At 47.1% G+C, this 24,595-nt stretch overlaps 1 protein-coding gene across 1 annotated transcript in view; it reads left to right on the forward strand.

The window, feature by feature from the left end:
- LOC143775317 (acyl-coenzyme A thioesterase THEM4-like) overlaps window positions 1-24,595 on the forward strand; it is a 494,072-nt gene that overhangs the window by 235,558 nt on the left and 233,919 nt on the right. The gene's annotated exons all lie outside the window — the stretch shown is intronic.

Raw genomic sequence — 24,595 nt, forward strand, 5'->3', positions numbered from 1 at the left:
CAGGGAGTAAGGGGGTGTAAACATACAGGCCCACAATGTGTATGTAGCAATAAAGTAACTACAACGGGTGAAATCATTGGTTAACTTATCAGTAGTGTTGAGCGATACCGTCCGATACTTGAAAGTATCGGTATCGGAAAGTATCGGCCGATACCGGCAAAGTATCGGATCCAATCCGATACCGATACCCGATACCGATACCCGATACCAATACAAGTCAATGGGACTCAAGTATCGGACGGTATCCCTGATGGTTCCCAGGGTCTGAAGGAGAGGAAACTCTCCTTCAGGCCCTGGGATCCATATTAATGTGTAAAAGAAAGAATTAAAATAAAAAATATTGCTATACTCACCTCACCGAGGGAACCGGCAGCGTTCTTTGCTTAAAATTCGCGCGTTTACTTCCTTACGTGAAGTCCCGGCTTGTGATTGGTCGCGTGCCGCCCATGTGGCCGCGACGCGACCAATCACAGCAAGCCGTGACGTAATTTCAGGTCCTTCAGGATTTTAAAATTACGTTCTGGCTTGTGATTGGTCGCGTCGCGGTCACATGGGCGACGCGACCAATCACAAGCCGGGACGTCACGGGAGGCAGGACACGCGCGCATTTTAAAATGCGCGCGTGTCCAGCCTCCCGTGACGTCACGGCTTGTGATTGGTCGCGTCGCCCATGTGACCGCGACGCGACCAATCACAAGCCAGAACGTAATTTTAAAATCCTGAAGGACCTGAAATTACGTCACGGCTTGCTGTGATTGGTCGCGTCGCGGCCACATGGGCGGCACGCGACCAATCACAAGCCGGGACTTCACGTAAGGAAGTAAACGCGCGAATTTTAAGCAAACAACGCTGCCGGTTCCCTCGGTGAGGTCCAGGCTGCGTCGGACAGGTGAGTATAGCAATATTTTTTATTTTAATTCTCTCTTTTACACATTATTACATTAATGTTGTTTCGATACCGATACCCGATACCACAAAAGTATCGGATCTCGGTATCGGAATTCCGATACCCGCAAGTATCGGCCGATACCCGATACTTGCGGTATCGGAATGCTCAACACTACTTATCAGTCTCTGGTTCCTGGATGATGGTAGTTGGAAAATCCCACGATGGTGACGTAGATGGCGCGTGAAGTCTCTGAGCCAGTCCAGAAGAAAAGAGTAGCACTGTCTCTGTACAGCGACGAAGCATCCTGTTCTTCTTTCCTGTGGTCTTGTGATCCTGGAACGAGGTGCTGAATGGGGAAAGGTCTGCTGCATGGCTAAAGATGTACAAAGTCCCAGAGTCTCACCACCACAAACCGTGTGTAACGCCGGACCAGCGCCACAAAGAGGGACAGAAGGTCTCAGATGTACCTACTGGTTAGTGCTGTGAAGAGTAACGGGGAATTGGTCTTGGGGAATGCACTGTCTATGTGCGTGGGGGATGGAGCTCTGCAAAGCGGTCTTGTCAATTGGCAATGGTCAGCGGAGAGGGAGTCAACCTTCTCCTGTAGCGCACGCTAGGTACCCACCAAACCCCCGTTTCCGCACACGCAGTCTCTTTCATATCCCCCGGGCAACAATGGTGACAGTCCCGACAGTTTCAGCCCAGATACGCAAGAGAGACTACTATTTTGGTCCATCTTCCTACATGTGCGGTTAGCACCATTTAGTTGCAGAGCTAGCCCAATCCACGAGCTACTATCCCTGTGATGTTAACAGCGTATAGCACTTCGCATACTCATGCCGTACCTCTTAGTGAAGTAGCTGAACCTGGTACTCAGTGTTCCATTCACATTGAGTGGCGTTAACTCAGAGTGTTCAAGGTAATGCTTGCTGTTTTGTTAAGTCATTGCTCACAATAGCAGCAGGGTTCATCTCTGCACGGTGGACCCCCGGTTGCGATTGCACTTTATTTATATTTTATTTAGTGCAATCCACCAGCCCTAACACCACCTCACATTTGAAATGAGTTTTGGGGGGTCAATACAACAGAAAATACTCAAAAGTGACACCATTCTAAAAACTGTACCACTCAAGTTGCACAAAACCACATTCAAGAAGTTTATTAACCCTTTAGGTGCTACACGAGAACTAAAGCAATGTGGAAGGAAAAAATGAATATTTTACTTTTTTTTACAAAAGATTTAGTTTGGAACCAAATTCTTTTATTTTCACAAGGGTATCAGGAGAAAATGGACCACAAAATTTGTTGTGCAATTTCTCGTGTGTAGGCCAATACCCTGTATGTGGGGGAAAAACACTATTTGGGCGAATAGCACAGCTCAGAAGGGAGAGAGCACCATTTGACTTTTTGAATGCAAAATTGCCTGGAATCAATGGCGGCACCATGTCATGTTTGGAGACCCCCTGATGTACCGAAACAGTGGAACCCCCCAATTCTAATGCCAACCCTAACCCTACCACACCCCTAATCCCAACCCTAACTATAACCCTAACCCAAACCCTAACCCCAACACACCCCTAATCCCAACCCTAATCACAACCCTTACCATAACCCTAACAAACAGCTAACCCTAATTCCAGCTCTTACAATAATCCCAACAATAACCACAACCATAACCCTAACATAACCACAACTCTAATCCTAGCTCAACCCTAACTTTAGCCTAACCCTAACTTTAGCCCAACCCTAACACTTGCCCCAAGTGCAGCGCCCCAGAGTCCTGGTCGTTGCAGTACTGTGGCTCCGCCACTATGGGGAGCTATAGTACGTCTGATTGCACTAAAGGAGTTTCTCTGACCAGGTAACACCTCACTACACTTCACACTCCGGCCACCAGGGGGGTGGTCCTATCTAGTAGGCCACTCCTCACACTCTGGTAAAACTGGGGGTTGGACAGGAAGACAGAGAGAAGTAGCTGGGAAGAGCTAGTGAGAGGACCTGTCAGGGATGGGATCCTGGCAGACTCTTAGGAACAGAACTAACCAGTGCACAACGGGAATACAGTAAAGTGGAATTAGGACCAGAAGGAGTCGTGCTGTTAGACCGAGGCAACATCCTTCTGAGGCGCAAACAGTCGGTGGCCGGAACGCCGAGCAAGTAAGAGACTTTAAGTACTACTGCAAACCACGGCCGGACAGCTAATTACAGGTTGGCTGTCTCACTTAACACCTAAGCAGACAACGGAGGCAGCTGTGGGAGAGGGGCGACTCTAGGGTCCCGGAAGAACTCCAGGCCTACCCCGCCATACGGGTGCGTCCTACCATATCACCAGGGGGACGGAGAGAACGAACATCATAGACAGACAGAAACAGTTGTGAGGACTATCCCGGGAGCTCAGCAGGGAAGAACTACAACACCCAGCGCTAGAAGGTAGACACTGATTCCCACCTGTAAAGAGAACTCCTGATGTGCCTTTGGACCGGCCGGTCTCAGACAGCCCTGTTGACAGCGCTCTGGACTGAGGACTCTAAAACCTTCAGTAAAGAGGTAAAGAGACTGCAACCTGGTGTCCTCGTTATTTACTGCGACCTGCACTGCACCACTACGGCACCATATCACCATCCGCACCATTCATATCAATTATTTGCTGTGCGCCCCACGGCAGGGTCACGGACCGGGGCCTAGCCACCGTGACAACCCCAGAGCAGAGACTCAGAGGCCCGGTACCGGGTACCCCTCGGCCCTGCGGCGGTGGGGGCGCTACAACTTGGCGTCACGAACAGGATTTACTTAAGCCTGAAGAATCAGGTCATGTGTGCCTTGGAACTGTGATTTATTGTGCTTGGACTGTGTATTGCCATTTACCGCCAAAATTCGCCATTGCCAAGCACGGAGGGAGGAGCCTTAGCTTCGTGGGCGGAACCGGCCAAAAGAAGCGCGGAACGGAAAGCGCGGTAAGACGCCAATCCCGGAAGAGGAACTCCGACCTCCAGCAGGTTAGTGGGAGGAAGGGACAGCCATGTCCGAGTCGGGAGGAGAGGAGGTGGCGGCCGCAGCCGCGGACGCAGGGGCAGCTCCGGTCCCCGCAGCGGGCGAAGCCGCGGCCCTAATACCACCACCGGTTGCCGCAGAACCCGCTGTTCCCCTCAGCCAGTCAGACACTGCCGCTAACACAAAAGCCATAATGCCCTTCTCTATGCCGTACCTGCCCGGAGCGGCCTGGCTCCCACGATACTCTGGGGAGTTGCATACATTCACTGACTTTAAGGAAGGGCTCTGCAGCCTGCTCGAGTTCTATCCCCTGACAGAGCCTCAGAAGGTTCATATGATAACCGGCCAACTCTTTGGGGCGGCTCTGAGAGAATTGAAGTCCTGGCCCGTCGAGGATAAGGGAACTGCACAACAGATTTTTGCAAAGCTTAAAGCCACTTTCGATACTCGCACTGCTACAGAAATTAAACTGACTTTTTATGGATGCAAACAGAGACCGCAGGATAGCTTATGGGACTATGCCCTTAATCTCCAGGAGGCGATGCGGGCCATTAAGCAGAGTGACCCCGGCAGCATGCAGGATGAGGATAAACTCCTGAAGGAGCGGTTCATTGAGGGGCTCCTGTGCAGTCATCAGCGGGGCCAATTGCACTTCCTGGCCATGCAAAATCCAGACTTGACTTTTGCGCAATTCAAAGATAAAGCTATCCAGGCATTGCAGGAACGACAGCCCAGCCGCGCAATACCACCCAGGCGCCCCGCTCTCACATATCACCAGGAGGTGGCATCGGATACCCCAGTTGCCGCGGAGGCCGACGCCCAGAGCATTGAGGACGACTCCCCTGCAGGACTTCGTCTTCAGATACAGGAGCTGACCAAGAGCGTTGCTGCCCTAGCCCGGACGGTGCAGTCCCTACAGGAGGACCCCAAGGAAAAGGTCCAGCTAGCCTCCAGACCAGAGGATGTCCCCTGGACGCGACAGAAGAGGACCCCACCGACCAGAGGCCGGGACAGCGATCGCTTCCATCAGGACGGACGACCCATCTGCCGCCGCTGTCACCAGGTGGGCCACCTTGCAAGGTACTGTCCTTTAAACGAGCAACCCCTGGGGCAAAGGGCCAACCCCCAGGAGTAGGACGGTCAGGCCCGCAGCATTGGAGAACCAAGTATATTGGAGGACGACCAGTTCTCCCTGTAGTGGTGGATGGAATCCCCTTGAACGCTTTGCTGGACACCGGTTCTCAGGTGACGACTATACCTTACGTGCTTTATAAATGGTATTGGGAGGACACTGATATTACTCGTGGCCCTGACGATGATTTCTCCATAATAGCCAGTAATGGTCAGCCGTTGCCACAAGTGGGGTATAAGGAGGTCACCATCAAGGTGGGGCGGGTGGAATTGAAAGCCCAAGGGATTGTGATTGTTGATATTGATCGTCGAGAATGTAATCCCATGATGACTCTTGGTACTAATGTTATAGAAAATTGTCTTGCAGAAGTTATTGTTTTGTTGCAACAGGTGGCAGAAACCGCTGGCCACAGTGAGCAACGTGCCCTGCAGAAGGAAATCAGAGCTCTGATGCAGAGACAGCAGGTAGAGCTGACTGGTGGTGAGATTGGTCGTGTCACTGTGAGTGATTCAAACCCCATCGCGATACCCCCCAGGAGTGAAATGTTAATATGGTGTCGGGCAGCCATAGGCCTCAGGGGTAAGGACTACCAGGCCTTGGTAGAACCCGTATATTCAGACAATAGGCCTACTGTTCTGACAGCCCGGGGGGTGGTCGACGTCCGCCAGGGGAGAGTGCCCGTACGTGTCCTCAATTGTGGGGAGGAAGAGGTCCACCTCACCAAGTATACCACGCTCGCCAAACTGTTCACTGTCAATAATAGTGTGATACAGACACCTGAACCCTTGGTCCCCTCAAACGTGGTGGAGAACAAAGGTTCTGCAGAGCACTCGAAAGACTGGTGTCGGGAATTGCATGTGGGTACTGACTCTACCCCATCCCATCAAAAACAGGGGGCTTACAGGGTGGTACACGAGTACGAGCAGGTATTCAGCAAACACCCCTTAGATTTTGGGCAGGTGAAAGGGATCCAACATCACATCCCCACGGGAGATCACCGACCCATAAAAGAGAGATATCGCCCTGTACCCCCAGCTCATTACCAGTGTGCCAAGGACATGTTGCGGGAAATGAAGGAGGCTGGGGTGGTGAGAGACAGCTGTAGCCCCTGGGCAGCTCCGTTAGTCCTTGTTAAAAAGAAAGATGGTACAATGAGGATGTGTGTTGATTACAGGCAGTTGAATCGCATTACACATAAGGACGCATACCCACTGCCCAGGATAGAGGAGTCTCTGGCTGCCTTAAAATCTGCTAACTACTTCTCTACCTTAGATCTCACCAGTGGGTACTGGCAGGTTCCTGTAGCGGAGGCGGACAAAGAGAAGACGGCCTTCACGACACCAATGGGTCTCTGCGAGTTCAACTACATGCCCTTCGGATTGTGCAATGCTCCCGGGACGTTCCAGAGGATGATGGAGTGCTGCCTGGGACACATGAACTTTGAAACTGTGCTGCTGTATTTGGATTATGTCATTGTCTTCTCTAAGACCTACGAAGACCATCTGAAGCACCTGGCCGAGGTGTTTGAAGCCTTGTCCAACTTCGGCTTAAAGGTGAAACCGTCCAAGTGTCACCTGCTGAAACCTAAAGTGCAGTACCTGGGCCATGTTGTGAGCGCTGAAGGAGTGGCCCCAGACCCCGACAAGGTCAGTGATCAAGGACTGGCCAAAGCCCAGTGACCTCCACGAAGTCCGGCAGTTCCTCGGGCTGGTAGGCTATTACCGGAGGTTCATTAAGGACTTCACCAAGAAGGCCGCACCCTTGCAAAACCTGTTGGTGGGCCAACCAAAGAAGACCAAGGGGAAGAACACCCCCTTTGACTGGAACGGGGAGCTGGAGGAATCCTTCACCTGTTTGAAGTCGGCACTGACGGGAGAAGAGGTACTGGCTTACCCCGAATACGACCAACCGTTTGTGCTGTACACAGATGCCAGCAATGTGGGATTAGGAGCCGTGCTGTCTCAGGTCCAGAAAGGCAAAGAAAGAGTGATCGCTTACGCCAGCAGGAAACTCCGTCCCACGGAAAGGAACCCTGACAACTACAGTTCCTTCAAGCTGGAATTCCTTGCCCTTGTCTGGGCAGTGACAGAGAGGTTCAAACACTACCTGGCCTCCGCGAAATTCACCGTCTTCACGGACAACAATCCGCTAACGCATCTGGATACTGCCAAACTCAGGGCCTTGGAACAGCGGTGGATGGCCCGGCTGTCCAACTACGATTTCACCATCAAGTACCGGGCAGGACACCAGAATGCCAATGCCGATGCCTTGTCCCGAATGCCCAATTTGCCAGAAGCGGGAGAAGACCCGGAGGCACTTGAAGAGGTGGAGCTGCCAGCATTCCATCGCCCCAAAGCCACTCAGAACTCTCATCATGTGAAGAACAGGCACAAGAACCAACCGGATGCCACGCTGAATCCCCTGCCCCATCACGGATGGGCGGAAACCCAGGATGGTGACCCCGCGGTCCGTCGGGTGAAAGAGCTCTTGACGCAGGCAGGGTTGCACCCTGGCCCAGATGATCCACAAGAAACCCAACAGCTGTGGAAGGGGAGAAGCAAACTGTTTATCCATGATGGCAAGCTGTGCAGGTGTTGTGAATTTGCTTTTTGCTCCCTCTAGTGGTTACTAGTTTTTTTGACTCTGGTTTTTCTGTCATTCCTTTTATCCGCACCTGGGTCGTTAGTTAGGGGTGTTGCTATATAAGTTCCCTGGACCTTCAGTTCAATGCCTGGCAACGTAGTTATCAGAGCTAGTCTGCTGTGCTCTTGTCTACTGATCCTGGTTCCAGTTATATCAGCTAAGTCTGCCTTTTGCTTTTTGCTATTTGTTTTGGTTTTGTATTTTTGTCCAGCTTGTTCCAAATCTATATCCTGACCTTTGCTGGAAGCTTTAGGGGGCTGGTGTTCTCCCCCCGGACCGTTAGACGGTTCGGGGGTTCTTGAATTTCCAGTGTGGATTTTGATAGGGTTTTTGTTGACCATATAAGTTACCTTTCTTTATTCTGCTATCAGTAAGCGGGCCTCTCTGTGCTAAACCTGATTCATTTCTGTGTTTGTCATTTCCTCTTACCTCACCGTCATTATTTGTGGGGGGCTTCTATCCAGCTTTGGGGTCCCCTTCTCTGGAGGCAAGAAAGGTCTTTGTTTTCCTCTACTAGGGGTAGCTAGATTCTCCGGCTGGCGCGTGTCATCTAGAATCAACGTAGGAATGATCCCCGGCTACTTCTAGTGTTGGCGTTAGGAGTAGATATATGGTCAACCCAGTTACCACTGCCCTATGAGCTGGATTTTTGTATTCTGCAGACTTCCACGTTCCTCTGAGACCCTCGCCATTGGGGTCATAACAGTTTGCCAGGCCAGTATTAAATGTTTAATGCATTGCAGAAGAGGGATTATAAGAAAGAAGATTCTGAGTTTTTTTTTTTTTTTTTTTTCTTCTTCCCCTTTACCTCAGAGTGGCTATGCTTGCTGCAGACATGAATGTCCAGACCTTGATTACAAGTGTGGACCAGCTGGCTACTCGTGTGCAGGGCATACAAGACTATGTTATCAGAAATCCTAGGTCAGAACCTAAAATACCGATTCCTGAACTGTTTTCCGGAGACAGGTTTAAGTTTAGGAATTTCGTGAATAATTGTAAATTGTTTTTGTCCCTGAGACCCTGTTCATCTGGAGATTCTGCTCAGCAAGTAAAAATTGTTATTTCGTTCTTACGGGGCGACCCTCAGGATTGGGCTTTTTCGCTGGCGCCAGGAGATCCGGCATTGGCTGATCTTGATGCGTTTTTTCTGGCGCTCGGTTTACTTTATGAGGAACCCAATCTTGAGATTCAGGCAGAAAAGGCCTTGCTGGCTATGTCTCAGGGGCAGGACGAGGCTGAAGTGTATAGCCAAAAATTTCGGAAGTGGTCCGTGCTGACACATTGGAACGAGTGTGCACTGGCCGCTAATTTTAGAAATGGCCTTTCTGAAGCCATTAAGAATGTTATGGTGGGTTTTCCCATTCCCACAGGTCTGAATGATACTATGGCACTGGCTATTCAAATTGACCGGCGGTTGCGGGAGCGCAAAACCGCAAATTCCCTCATGGTGTTGTCTGAACAGACACCTAATTCGGTGCAATGTGATAGAAAAACCGCAAATTCCCTCATGGTGTTGTCTGAACAGACACCTGATTTAATGCAATGTGATAGAATCCTGACTAGAAATGAGCGGAAAATTCATAGACGCCGGAATGGCTTGTGCTACTACTGTGGTGATTCTACACATGTTATCTCAGCATGCTCTAAACGTATAGCTAAGGTTGTTAGTCCTGTCACCGTTGGTAATTTGCAACCTAAATTTATTCTGTCTGTAACTTTGATTTGCTCACTGTCATCTTATCTTGTCATGGCGTTTGTAGATTCAGGTGCTGCCCTGAGTCTCATGGATCTCTCATTTGCTAAGCGCTGTGGTTTTACTCTTGAACCATTAGAAAATCCTATTCCTCTTAGGGGTATTGATGCTACACCATTGGCAGCAAATAAACCGCAGTATTGGACACAGGTTACCATGTGCATGACTCCTGAACACCGCGAGGTGATACGTTTCCTGGTTTTACATAAAATGCATGATTTGGTTGTTTTAGGGCTGCCATGGTTACAGACCCATAATCCAGTCCTGGACTGGAAGGCTATGTCAGTCTCAAGTTGGGGTTGTCGTGGTATTCATGGGGATTCCCTGCCTGTGTCTATTGCTTCTTCTACACCTTCGGAAGTTCCGGAGTATTTGTCTGATTATCAGGATGTCTTCAGCGAGTCTGAGTCCAGTGCACTGCCTCCTCATAGGGACTGTGACTGTGCTATAGATTTGATCCCAGGCAGTAAGTTTCCTAAGGGAAGACTGTTTAATCTGTCGGTACCTGAACATACCGCTATGCGTTCATATATCAAGGAGTCTCTGGAGAAAGGACATATTCGTCCGTCTTCTTCCCCTCTTGGTGCGGGATTCTTTTTTGTGGCAAAAAAGGACGGATCTTTGAGACCTTGTATTGATTATCGGCTTTTAAATAAGATCACTGTCAAATTTCAGTATCCTTTACCGCTGTTGTCTGACTTGTTTGCCCGGATTAAGGGTGCCAAGTGGTTCACCAAGATAGACCTTCGTGGTGAGTACAACCTTGTGCGCATTAAGCAAGGTGATGAATGGAAAACCGCATTCAATACGCCCGAAGGTCATTTTGAGTACTTGGTGATGCCTTTTGGGCTCTCCAATGCGCCTTCAGTTTTTCAGTCCTTTATGCATGACATTTTCCGGAAGTATCTGGATAAATTTTTGATTGTTTATCTGGATGATATTTTGGTTTTTTCTGATAATTGGGATTCGCATGTGGAGCAGGTCAGGTTGGTCTTTAAAATTTTGCGTGAAAATTCTTTGTTTGTCAAGGGCTCAAAGTGTCTCTTTGGTGTACAGAAAGTTCCCTTTTTGGGGTTCATTTTTTCCCCTTCTGCTGTGGAGATGGACCCAGTCAAGGTCCGAGCTATTCTTGATTGGACTCAGCCCTCGTCAGTTAAGAGTCTTCAGAAGTTCTTGGGCTTCGCTAACTTCTACCGTCGTTTTATTGCTAATTTTTCTAGCATTGTGAAACCTTTGACGGATATGACCAAGAAGGGCTCCGATGTAGCTAACTGGGCTCCTGCTGCCGTGGAGGCTTTCCAGGAGTTGAAACGCCGGTTTACTTCGGCGCCTGTTTTGTGCCAGCCTGACGTCTCACTTCCCTTTCAGGTTGAGGTGGATGCTTCGGAGATTGGGGCAGGGGCCGTTTTGTCGCAGAGAGGCCCTGGTTGCTCTGTTATGAAACCTTGTGCCTTTTTCTCTAGGAAGTTTTCGCCTGCCGAGCGAAATTATGATGTGGGCAATCGGGAGTTGTTGGCCATGAAATGGGCATTTGAGGAGTGGCGTCATTGGCTCGAGGGTGCTAAGCATCGTGTGGTGGTCTTGACTGATCACAAAAATCTGATGTATCTCGAGTCTGCTAAACGCCTTAATCCGAGACAGGCCCGCTGGTCATTGTTTTTCTCCCGCTTTGATTTTGTTGTCTCATATTTACCAGGTTCAAAGAATGTGAAGGCCGATGCTCTTTCTAGGAGCTTTGTGCCTGATGCTCCTGGAGTCGCTGATCCTGTTGGTATTCTTAAAGATGGAGTTATCTTGTCAGCTATTTCTCCGGATCTGCGACGTGTGTTGCAGAGATTTCAGGCTGATAGGCCTGAGTCTTGTCCACCTGACAGACTGTTTGTCCCGGATAAGTGGACCAGCAGAGTCATTTCCGAGGTTCATTCCTCGGTGTTGGCAGGTCACCCGGGAATTTTTGGCACCAGAGATCTGGTGGCCAGGTCCTTTTGGTGGCCTTCCTTGTCAAGGGATGTGCGGTCATTTGTGCAGTCCTGTGGGACTTGTGCTCGAGCTAAGCCTTGCTGTTCTCGTGCCAGCGGTTTGCTCTTGCCCTTGCCTGTCCCGAAGAGACCTTGGACACATATCTCCATGGATTTCATTTCTGATCTTCCGCTATCTCAGGGCATGTCCGTTATCTGGGTGATATGTGATCGCTTCTCCAAGATGGTCCATTTGGTTCCTTTGCCTAAGCTGCCTTCCTCTTCCGATCTGGTTCCTGTGTTTTTCCAGAACGTGGTTCGTTTGCACGGCATCCCTGAGAATATTGTGTCTGACAGAGGATCCCAGTTCGTTTCCAGGTTCTGGCGATCCTTTTGTAGCAGGATGGGCATTGATTTGTCGTTTTCGTCTGCTTTCCATCCTCAGACTAATGGACAGACGGAGCGAACCAATCAGACTTTGGAGGCTTATTTGAGGTGTTTTGTCTCTGCTGATCAGGACGATTGGGTGACATTCTTGCCGTTGGCTGAGTTTGCCCTTAATAATCGGGCTAGTTCCGCCACCTTGGTTTCGCCTTTTTTCTGCAACTCTGGTTTCCATCCTCGCTTTTCTTCGGGTCATGTGGAGCCTTCTGACTGTCCTGGGGTGGATTCTGTGGTGGATAGGTTGCAGCAGATCTGGAATCATGTGGTGGACAACTTGAAGTTGTCACAGGAGAAGGCTCAGCGCTTTGCCAACCGCCGCCGCGGTGTGGGTCCCCGACTACGCGTTGGGGATTTGGTATGGCTTTCTTCCCGCTTTGTTCCTATGAAGGTCTCCTCTCCCAAATTTAAACCTCGTTTTATTGGGCCTTACAAGATATTGGAAATCCTTAATCCTGTATCTTTTCGTCTGGATCTTCCTGTGTCGTTTGCTATTCACAATGTATTTCATAGGTCCTTGTTGCGGCGGTACATTGTGCCTGTAGTTCCTTCTGCTGAGCCTCCTGCTCCGGTGTTGGTTGAGGGCGAGTTGGAGTACGTGGTGGAGAAGATCTTGGATTCTCGCCTCTCCAGGCGGAGGCTTCAGTACCTGGTCAAGTGGAAGGGCTATGGTCAGGAGGATAATTCCTGGGTGGTCGCCTCTGATGTTCATGCGGCCGATTTAGTTCGTGCCTTTCATGCCGCTCATCCTGATCGCCCTGGTGGTCGTGGTGAGGGTTCGGTGACCCCTCACTAAGGGGGGGGTACTGTTGTGAATTTGCTTTTTGCTCCCTCTAGTGGTTACTAGTTTTTTTGACTCTGGTTTTTCTGTCATTCCTTTTATCCGCACCTGGGTCGTTAGTTAGGGGTGTTGCTATATAAGCTCCCTGGACCTTCAGTTCAATGCCTGGCAACGTAGTTATCAGAGCTAGTCTGCTGTGCTCTTGTCTACTGATCCTGGTTCCAGTTATATCAGCTAAGTCTGCCTTTTGCTTTTTGCTATTTGTTTTGGTTTTGTATTTTTGTCCAGCTTGTTCCAAATCTATATCCTGACCTTTGCTGGAAGCTTTAGGGGGCTGGTGTTCTCCCCCCGGACCGTTAGACGGTTCGGGGGTTCTTGAATTTCCAGTGTGGATTTTTATAGGGTTTTTGTTGACCATATAAGTTACCTTTCTTTATTCTGCTATCAGTAAGCGGGCCTCTCTGTGCTAAACCTGATTCATTTCTGTGTTTGTCATTTCCTCTTACCTCACCGTCATTATTTGTGGGGGGCTTCTATCCAGCTTTGGGGTCCCCTTCTCTGGAGGCAAGAAAGGTCTTTGTTTTCCTCTACTAGGGGTAGCTAGATTCTCCGGCTGGCGCGTGTCATCTAGAATCAACGTAGGAATGATCCCCGGCTACTTCTAGTGTTGGCGTTAGGAGTAGATATATGGTCAACCCAGTTACCACTGCCCTATGAGCTGGATTTTTGTATTCTGCAGACTTCCACGTTCCTCTGAGACCCTCGCCATTGGGGTCATAACAGCAGGAGGAGCATCGACCCACGTACTCATGAATTGGTGTGGCAGATAGTGGTGCCAAGGCGAGATGCGCCCATGGTTCTGGGAGCCTACCATGATGGAGCCGGACACTTCGGATGGAGGAAGCTAGAAAGGCTACTCCGAGGGAGGTTCTATTGGATTGGCATGAAGAGAACCATTGAGAAGTGGTGTCGGGAGTGTGGTCCATGTAGTCTGCGCAGGAAGGACCGTGACAGTCAACGGGCTCCCCTGCGGCCTATCATCACCAAACGGCCGCTCGAACTGGTCGCGCTGGATCATGTGAAGCTGACACCTAGCCGGTCGGGCTATATCTACGCCCTTACCATCGTGGACCACTACTCCAGGTTTTTGGTGGTTGTACCTGTCAAGGATCTAACGGCCAGGACTGCCGCCAGGGCCTTCCAGCAGCACTTTTGTAGGCCCCATGGCTACCCAGAGAGGGTACTGACTGATCAGGGACCTGCATTCGAAGCGGAAGTGTTCCAAGAATTCTGCCAACTGTACGGGTGTAAGAAGATCAGAACCACACCGTACCATCCTCAAACCAACGGGATGTGTGAGAAGATGAACCAAGTGGTAATCGATTTATTGAAGACCTTGCCTGTGGAGGAACGGAACCTGTGGCCGATAAAGTTGCCTGACTTGGTGGATATGTACAATCACATCCCAGTAAGTTCCACCAACTGTACTCCAGCGTACCTGATGCGAGGAAGATCTAGTCGGTTACCCGTTGATCTGGACATGGGGGTCCTAGTACCCGAAGATACCTCGCCGGATGCCGATTGGGATGCAGAAAGGCAGCGAAGGTACCGCGAGGTACAGGAGTGTGTGGAAAGAAGTCTCGCCCAGGCTAGGCAGAAACAAGAAAGGGACTACAACCAACACGCTCCTGCGATTCCCCTGTCACCTGGTGAGCAAGTACTTAAACGAAAGAGGAGATTACACAAGCTCGATGACCAATGGGAAGCAGAACCGTATACCATCTTGCCATCCGACTTTGATAACACGAAGGTCTGTCTCATCAGCAAGGACAGAGGGGAGACCTCGACAGCGGTATCCAGGGATCACGTTAAGGTCTGCCCCGATAAGTTGAGAGAGAGGGACACGGCCCCAGAAATCTCCCCACCGGTGGAAAAGGAGAAGATGATCCACACCGTCCTTGGAGACTTTCCCCAGTCCTGGACTCAGATAAATCAGGCCATTGTGGTACCTGTTCTAACGTTCCCACAGCCGGACCCACCAGAAACAATGGTAGTACCAGACCATCCGGTCCCGCAACCTCAACAAGCCCTACCTGAAGATGCTGTGCCGACCGCTGAACCGGCAAATCCTCCCTCTGCTATCGGTGAACCTGCTGTACCCACTGTTGATAGCAGCAGCTCTGAGAGCCCCAACCTGCCAGTGCTACCCAGACTCACTAGAAGTGTAGCTAGAAGACAGTGCACTACACCAGCGGTAGCAAGCATAGCGGGCCCTGTTAGGCCAATAGCAACCCCTGCGCTGCGAAGGTCCACACGCAGCACTCAAAATCAAACTCCCCTCCGCTACAAAGCTTGGAGGTATTAATAAGGGCTGCTATTTAGTTGAAAATGTTTGTGAGCATATCTTTTGTTACAGGTTTTAAAATGGACAATAGAGTAATGGACGGTGAATTGCTCAAAAACTTTCAAAAGGGGGACCCCTTTGTTTACCCGGGGTCCTCGCTGTTTCAACCACTGAACTGAGAGTCATAAACTGTGCATGACCTAACTTTCGCAACGTTCAAGAGTTCTCACCTCCCATAAAGGGAAGCACTGTTATGTTTAATTGTTTATGCTATTTCAAAATTTTGTGTGTTTCCTGTTAACATGTATTGTTGTTCTTGTTTTCCCAGTCCCGGAGTACTGGATTTAACCGGGGGGGAGTGCAGCGCCCCAGAGTCCTGGTCGTTGCAGTACTGTGGCTCCGCCACTATGGGGAGCTATAGTACGTCTGATTGCACTAAAGGAGTTTCTCTGACCAGGTAACACCTCACTACACTTCACACTCCGGCCACCAGGGGGGGTGGTCCTATCTAGTAGGCCACTCCTCACACTCTGGTAAAACTGGGGGTTGGACAGGAAGACAGAGAGAAGTAGCTGGGAAGAGCTAGTGAGAGGACCTGTCAGGGATGGGATCCTGGCAGACTCTTAGGAACAGAACTAACCAGTGCACAACGGGAATACAGTAAAGTGGAATTAGGACCAGAAGGAGTCGTGCTGTTAGACCGAGGCAACATCCTTCTGAGGCGCAAACAGTCGGTGGCCGGAACGCCGAGCAAGTAAGAGACTTTAAGTACTACTGCAAACCACGGCCGGACAGCTAATTACAGGTTGGCTGTCTCACTTAACACCTAAGCAGACAACGGAGGCAGCTGTGGGAGAGGGGCGACTCTAGGGTCCCGGAAGAACTCCAGGCCTACCCCGCCATACGGGTGCGTCCTACCATATCACCAGGGGGATGGAGAGAACGAACATCAGAGACAGACAGAAACAGGTGTGAGTACTATCCCGGGAGCTCAGCAGGGAAGAACTACAACACCCAGCGCTAGAAGGTAGACACTGATTCCCACCTGTAAAGAGAACTCCTGATGTGCCTTTGGACCGGCCGGTCTCAGACAGCCCTGTTGACAGCGCTCTGGACTGAGGACTCTAAAACCTTCAGTAAAGAGGTAAAGAGACTGCAACCTGGTGTCCTCGTTATTTACTGCGACCTGCACTGCACCACTACGGCACCATATCACCATCCGCACCATTCATATCAATTATTTGCTGTGCGCCCCATGGCAGGGTCACGGACCGGGGCCTAGCCACCGTGACAACCCCAGAGCAGAGACTCAGAGGCCCGGTACCGGGTACCCCTCGGCCCTGCGGCGGTGGGGGCGTTACACAACCCTAACCCTATCTCCAACCCTAACACTATCCCAACCCTAACTTTAGCACAATTCTAACTGTAGCCCAACCCTAACCCTAGCCCCAACCCTAACCTTGGCCCAACCCTAACCCTAGCCCAACCCTAAACCTAACTTTAGCCCAACCCTAACCCTAATGGCAAAATGGAAATAAATACATTTTTTATACTATTATTTTTACCTAACTAAGGGGGTGATAAAGGGGGGTTTGATTTACTATTTTTGTATTTTGATCACTGTCATAGGGTCTATCACAGTGATCAAAATGAACCAATAGGAAAAATTTCCTATTGTTGCCGGGTGTCGGCTGGAAGATCTCAGTGGGCGCACTGTGCATGCACCTGCCATTTTCTTCCTGGAAGAAGAGGCCACCAGCCGGGGGACTTCATGAGGGGATGCAGAGACAGCGGAGGTACCGAAGGGGGATCATGGGACCTCATTTCTCTCTCCTCTGATGTGTGATCACATCAGAGGAGAGAGAAATTAAATTGGAAAACCGACTAGAATCATGCTCTCTGGATTCTCAGCTACCCCTGGTAGCCGAGACCCTAGAGAAATTCCGATTCTGGGGGGCGCTATACACTAATTTCTCAGCGCCATTAAAAAGTGTCATTGAGGAATAAGTACCCTTAACTGCCACTGTTAAAAGGCATATGGGTGGTCGTTAAGGGGTTAAACAGAGAAAGAGCAGATATGACTGGTTCTCCCACAGCATGTGACCATAGGCAATCCAGAAGCTCAGTCCATCAAAGACTTAACTCTTTCTAACTTGCATAGGAGCTGCAGCTCTAAACATTGATGTCCGAGATACTCTGTGCTGGCTATAGCTATCCATGGAGTCACAAGCAGGAGTGTATGAATCTGTGGAATTCACAGACCCTGCTCCTGCCATGACAGTTGGTGATGTTTGAGAAAACCTACTCGTGACAGTGTTATTTCTCATCAATACATCAATACAATTACACATAACTTATGGACATCTATGGTTTGATTTCTTTGCCGCTGTGATTGGATGGGTTGTTATCGACATTTGGTGAGAATTTCATGTCAGTAGCACCTTTAGAAATATATTTACTTAGAAAATTGGTGACGTGTTTCATACTTATTTAACCCGTTGTAGGTACAGTATATTTTTTTACAAAGTCACTGGTAGAGTGCTGGAGGGGAGATATGTGCTACGCTTAATGGCGTCAGTGATGTAAAACCCAGAGTAATTTCCCTCCAGCATATGAAGTGTTGTGAGGATTTAGTTAAGTTGCAAAATGTGCTGGTTCTTATGTGGACATCCATAGAGTGGGTGAAAGGGTGTTCACCTTATCTCCACCAGCAGAGCTAGCATTGTGGTGTGCTGACAGGACCTGTGTGATGTCACAGTCATGTGTTCAGTCACATGGGGGAAGGGTCACATGGTCTGGGGCTTAAATGGCTTGGCTCAAGAGGCAGTCTTTGTTTAGCAAGACTGGAGAGAAGACTCTTCAGTGGTTTGTGTCTTGAGCAGGAAAGACTGAACCTGTGTTGCTCCAGAGCGGGCTGCTACCCGCAAACATATGGACTCTGCTACAACATTTTGTTTTCTTTGTTGTTTTCCTGTTTTTGCCTAAAGTGCTATGTTTATTTTCCTTTCTTGTTGGTTTATGCTGAAATATAATAAACCAACTGAGGATTTAACCCCTTAATCCCATATGACGTACTATCCCGTCAAGGTGACCTGGGACTTAATTCCCAGTGACGGGATAGTACGTCATATGCGATCGGCCGCGCTCACGGGGGGAGCGCGGCCGATCGCGGCCGGGTGTCAGCTGACTATCGCAGCTGACATCCGGCACTATGTGCCAGGAGCGGTCACGGACCGCCCCCGGCACATTAACCCCCGGCACACTGCGATCAAACATGACCGCGTTGCTCCGAGGGTCTCTTACCTCCTCCTCCCTGCAGCAGGCCCGGATCCAAGATGGCCGCAGCATCCGGGTCCTGCAGGGAGGTGGCTTCACTGCACCTGCTCAGAGCAGGCGCCGGGAAGACTCCAGGAGCTGTGCATGTCAGATCACCGATCTGACACAGTGCACAGCAAAGTGTCAGATCGGCGATCTTACACTATACCATCATGCCCCCCCAAAAAAAAAATTGGGGGGGGCTAAAAATTATTTTGTGAGAAAAAAAATATTTTTTATTTTCACGGCTCTGCGTTGTAAACTGTAGTGAAACACTTGGGGGTTCAAAGTTCTCACAAAACATCTAGATAAGTTCCTTTGGAGGTCTAGTTTCCAATATGGGGTCACTTGTGGGGGTTTGTACTGCTTGGGTACATCAGGGGCTCTGCAAATACAATGTGTCGCCTGCAGACCAATCCATCTAAGTCTGCATTCCAAATGGCACTCCTTCCCTTCCGAGCTCTGCCATGTGCCCAAACAGTGGTTCCCCCCCTCATACAGGGTATCAGCGTACTCAGGACAAATTGGTCAACAACTTTTGGGGTCCAATTTATCCTGTTACCCTTAAGAAAATACAAAACTGGGGGCTAAAAAATCATTTTTGTGGAAAGAAAAAATAATTTTTATTTTCACGGCTCTGCGTTATAAACTGTAGTGAAACACTTGGGGGTTCAAAGTTCTCACAACACATCTAGATAAGTTCCTTGGGAGGTCTAGTTTCCAATATGGGGTCACTTGTTGGGGGTTTCTACTGTTTGGGTACATCAGGGGCTCTGCAAATGCAACGTGACGCCTGCAGACCAATCCATCTAAGTCTGCATTCCAAATGGCGCTCCTTCCCTTCCGAGCTCTGCCATGCGCCCAAACAGTGGTTCTTCCCACATACGGGGTATCAGCGTACTCAGGACAAATTGGACAACAACTTTTGGGGTCCAATTTATCCTGATACCCTTGGGAAAATACAAAACTGGGGGCTAAAAAATAATTTTTGTGGAAAAAAAAAGAATTTTTATTTTAACAGCTCTGCGTTATAAACTGTAGTGAAACATTTAGGGGTTCAAAGTTCTCACAACACATCTAGATAAGTTCCTTGGGAGGTCTAGTTTCCAATATGGGGTCACTTGTTGGGGGTTTCTACTGTTTGGGTACATCAGGGGCTCTGCAAATGCAAAGTGACGCCTGCAGACCAATCCATCTAAGTCTGCATTCCAAATGGCACTCCTTCCCTTCCGAGCTCTGCCATGCGCCCAAACAGTGGTTCTTCCCACATACGGGGTATCAGCGTACTCAGGACAAATTGGACAACAACTATTGGGGTCCAATTTATCATGTTACCCTTGTCAAAATACAAAACTGGGGGTAAAAAAAAAAATTTTGTGAAAAAAAAATTATTTTCAAGGCTCTGCGTTATAAACTGTAGTGAAACACTTGGGGGTTCAAAGCTCTCAAAACACATCTAGATAAGTTCCGTCGGGGGTCTACTTTCCAAAACGGTGACACTTGTGGGGGGTTTTAATGTTTAGGCACATCAGGGGCTCTCCAAACGCGACATGGTGTCCCATCTCAATTCCAGTCAATTTTACATTGAAAAGTCAATTGGCACTCATTCCCTTCCGACCTCTGCCATGCGCCCAAACAGTGGTTTACCCCCACATATGGGGTATGAGCGTACTCAGGACAAATTGCACAACAACTTTTGTGGTCCAATTTCTTCTCTTACCCTTGGGAAAATAAAAAATTGGGGGCGAAAAGATAATTTTTGTGAAAAAATATGATTTTTTATTTTTACGGCTCTGTATTATAAACTTCTGTGAAGCACTTGTTGGGTCAAAGTGCTCACCACACATCTAGATAAGTTCATTAAGGGGTTTACTTTCCAAAATGGTGTCACTTGTGGGGGGTTTCAATGTTTACGCACATCAGGGGCTCTCCAAATGCAAAATGGCGTCCCATCTTAATTCCAGTCAATTTTGCATTGAAAAGTAAAATGGCGCTCCTTTCCTTCCAAGCTCTGCCATGCGCCCAAACAGTGGTTTACCCCCACATATAGGGTATCAGTGTACTCAGGACAAATTGTACAACAATTTTTGGGGTCCATTTTCTCCTGTTACCCTTGGTAAAATAAAACAAATTGGAGCTGAAATAAATTTTGTGTGAAAAAAAGTTAAATGTTCATTTTTATTTAAACATTCCAAAAGTTCCTGTGAAACACCTGAAGAGTTAATAAACTTCTTGAATGTGGTTTTGAGCACCTTGAGGGGTGCAGGTTTTAGAAAGGTGTCACACTTGGGTATTTGCCTTCATATAGACCCCTCAAAATGACTTCAAATGAGATGTGGTCCCTAAAAAAAAATGGTGTTGTAAAAATGAGAAATTTCTGGTCAACTTTTAACCCTTATAACTCCCTAACAAAAAAAAATGTTGGTTCCAAAATTGTGCTGATGTAAACTAGACATGTGGAAAATGTTACTTATTAAGTATTTTGCGTGACATATCTCTGTGATTTAAGGGCATAAAAATTCAAAGTTGGAAAATTGCGAAATTTTCAAAATTTTTGCCAAATTTCCGTTTTTTTTTCACAAATAAGCACAAGTTATATCGGAGAAATTTTACCACTATCATGAAGTACAATATGTCACGAGAAAACTGTCAGAATTGCTAAGATCTGTTGAAGCGTTCCAAAGTTGTAACCTCATAAAGGGACAGTGGTCAGAATTGTTAAAATTGGCCCGGTCGTTAACGTGCAAACCACCCTTGGGGCTTAAGGGGTTAAAGAGACAGTGTTCCAGTTTTTCTACCTCCGTGTACCGCCGAGTGAGTTGAACTACCACAATGTATACACTGATATTTTGTTCCAATTATTATTATTATTATTATGATATCCTATTTGTTATTACATTTTTTTATTTCCAATTTGTCTCTACAAATTTTGTCTGTCCATAATTTTTCCAACATATCTTAGGAGTTCCCTGTGTTTTTGCCTGCTTTTGACTAATAATAACTCATTTCATTGTATTGCTCAATGTGTACAAAACTAGCCTGGATTGGAGATCCAATAATTTACCTTTTCCAAGAATGACAGGAGTGACCATTATTGAGCATAATCATTTTGCTTATCTAGGCTTCCAAGCTTTTCATCTTTAGAAGAGCTGCACTTGGCCATCCACCTTAATGTGTAAGGTTGTGGTAAATCACTCTACTGCTTTGTTCACTTCAAATCATTTGGATATATCTGGTTTGGTCAGTGTTTTAGTTCAAACATTTTTTTGTATACATTGTTTTTGTACACATTGTTGCAAACATAACTACAATGGGAATCTGTGTAAATAGAAGTTACATTACATTCAATGGAGCAAATGAATCACTTGATATATAGTATGGCCTGCTAATTAGTTCATATTTATCACTTCAGGAAAGGCAAAATCAGCCAAGCAATGGCCGATACAAATAACTAAACATTATAAACCCACTCTGACCCCTTTTTTGTACTACATATATGTATGTGCTATACTATATACTGTATATTCAGTTGGGAAAAAAAGTATTTAGTCAGCCACCAATTGTGCAAGTTCTCCCACTTAAAAAGATGAGAGAGGCCTGTAATTGACATCATAGGTAGACCACAACTATGAGAGTCAAAATGAGAAAACAAATCCAGAAAATCACCTTGCCTGATTTGGCAAGATTTATTTTGTAAATTATGGTGGAAAATAAGTATTTGGTCACCTAAAAACGTGTTTCGTGCCATGTAGTCCTTCTGCTTCCAGATTACATAGCAAAAACCTAGTGACAGATTCCCTTTAAACCGTTTTCCCCCCAAGGTGGTTTGTAAGTTAATGACCAGGCCAATTTTTACCATTCGACCACTGTCATTTTGTGAGGTTATAACTCTGGAGCGCTTCAATGGATCCCACTGATTCTGAGACTTTTTTAGGTGACATATTGTCCTTTATGATAGTGCTAACATTTAATCTATATAACTTGCGTTTATTTGTGAAAAAAAACTAAAATTTGGCTGAAATGTTATGTGCCCTTAAATCATAGAGTTGTGTCACACAAAAGTATTAATAAATAAAAGTTCCCACATGTCTACTTTACATTAGCACAACTTTTGAAAGAACTTTTTTTCAACTAGGAAGTTATAATGGATAAAATTTGACGAGTGATTTCTAATTTCAACAAAATTTATAAAACCATTTTTTAGGGACCACCTCACATTTGAAGTGACTTTTAGTGGGGTATATGACAGAAAATACCCCAAAGTGACACCATTCTAAAAACTACACCCCTCAAGGTGCTCAAAACCACATTCAAGAAGTTTATTAACCCTTCAGGTAAATTCACAGGAATTTTTGGAATGAGGAAAAAAACATTTAACTTTTTTTTTCACAAAAAATTTACGTTAGACCCAATTTTTTTTATTTTCACAAGGGTAACAGGAAAAAATAGATCACAAGATTGATATAAATAAATATTAACCCTTTTATCCTCGAAGGTGGTTTGCACACTAATGACCAACCCAATTTTTACAATTATGACCACTGTCACTTTATGAGGTTATAACTCTGGAACACTTCAACGGATCCCGGTGATTCTGAGATTGTTTTATCATGACATATTGTACTTCATGATAGTGGTAATTTTCTTATAGATGACTTGTGTTTATTTGTTAAAAAAAATGAAATTTGATGAAAAGGTGCTCGAAACCACATTTTCAAGAAGTTTATTAACTCTTCAGGTGCTTCACAAAATTTTTTGGAATTTTTAATTCAGATCTGATTTTTTCATTTTGACAAGGGGTACAGGAGAAAATGGACCCCAAAATTTGTAGTGTAATTTCTCCTGAGCATGCCAATACCCCAAATGAGGGAGAAAACCACTGTTTGGGCGCATGGCAGGGCTTGGAGGGGAAGGAGCGCCATTTGACTTTTTGATTGCAAATCCCCCACAAGTGACACCATTGTAGAAACTATACTCCTCAGGGAACTGATCTAGATGTGTGGTGAGCACACTGAACCCTCAGGTGCTTCAGAGAAGTTTATAACGTTGAGCCGTGAAAATAATAAAATCACATTTTCCCCACAAAAATGTTATTTTAGCCCAAAATTTTGCATTTTTATTAACTGTGGCAGACGGCACTTTTATGCAATCCTATAAGGACAGACAATGGCGGATCACAGGTCAGATGGCATCCACAGTGCATGCATCTGCTTCATTAGAGGGAATCTTCCATTGAGGCTTCTGTCTGAATGACATATTTCAGAGATTTACATGAAAATCCCAGGGAAAACGTTCAGGGCAGAGCGCAGGATAAATGTGCGCCAAGCCTTACTGTGATCTTTGGGAGGCAGAAGAAAAAAATCAACAGCAGGTGAAGAATTGGTTTTATTTATTTTTTACGTCATTCCTCTTGCGGTATAAATGATTAGGTGACACTAAGGTGTCACAATAGGTGACAATCAGCTGACACCCAGAGGTGATCGCACGCTCACAGCTTGTGTGCTGACACCTGACGGTGATCGTGTGTGCACACACGATCACCTGGACATAATAATCCATCCCGCGTCAATAAGTACCAGGGCGCATGGACGTATTATTACGTGCCGTGTTGAAAAGGGGTTAAATTGCACTTTTGTTCATATACCCTATTAGGTCATGTGAACATCATAGCGGTCACAAGTCACCTGCCATTCTCTGCTCTTCCTACTGCATCTGAACAGACAAGTGAACACAGCAGCTAATCACTGGTAAGATTGTGTCTTACAGCAAAGAACTTTGGTCATCATAAAATGGCCAGCACAGCAACATAAGCCTTAATAATTTCCGAGCAAAAGAGCCCTTTCAAAAATGATACCATGGCACTTGACTTTTTTTCCTAATGACTTTGAACCTTTTTAAATGTCATGATCATTTTTAAAAGTCAACTGAAGCACTGTGTTCACAACAAACTTCCTATGAAACACAAACTTTCAGAAAACTTGGGTTGTTATTTTAACACTTGGTGCAAAGCATGAGATCTGATTTTATTGCATGAGTGGCCTTTAACTTGAATCTAAGGGGTAAAGTTTTTCTTCTTGTGGAGAGTGACTTGCCTGACATTCCAGGGTAAGGAGACTTATAGGCAGTGCAATTCTCCTCTAGGAAATTAAATATATAAATTGTTTCTAAATAAAGGAAGAGGACTTGAACTAATGCCACTCTCCACAATGAGAAACATTACCCATCAGATCCAAGTTAGACGCCTCTCATGCAGCCAAATTAGATCTCATGATTTGCACTGAGGATGTGGAAACCCTGAAACACATGTCTGTAAATTGAGATTCTAGTTTGGCATTTACGTATCCAAGT

The sequence above is a fragment of the Ranitomeya variabilis genome, chromosome 5 (assembly GCF_051348905.1).
Source record: "Ranitomeya variabilis isolate aRanVar5 chromosome 5, aRanVar5.hap1, whole genome shotgun sequence".
Classification (NCBI taxonomy): Eukaryota; Metazoa; Chordata; class Amphibia; order Anura; family Dendrobatidae; genus Ranitomeya; species Ranitomeya variabilis.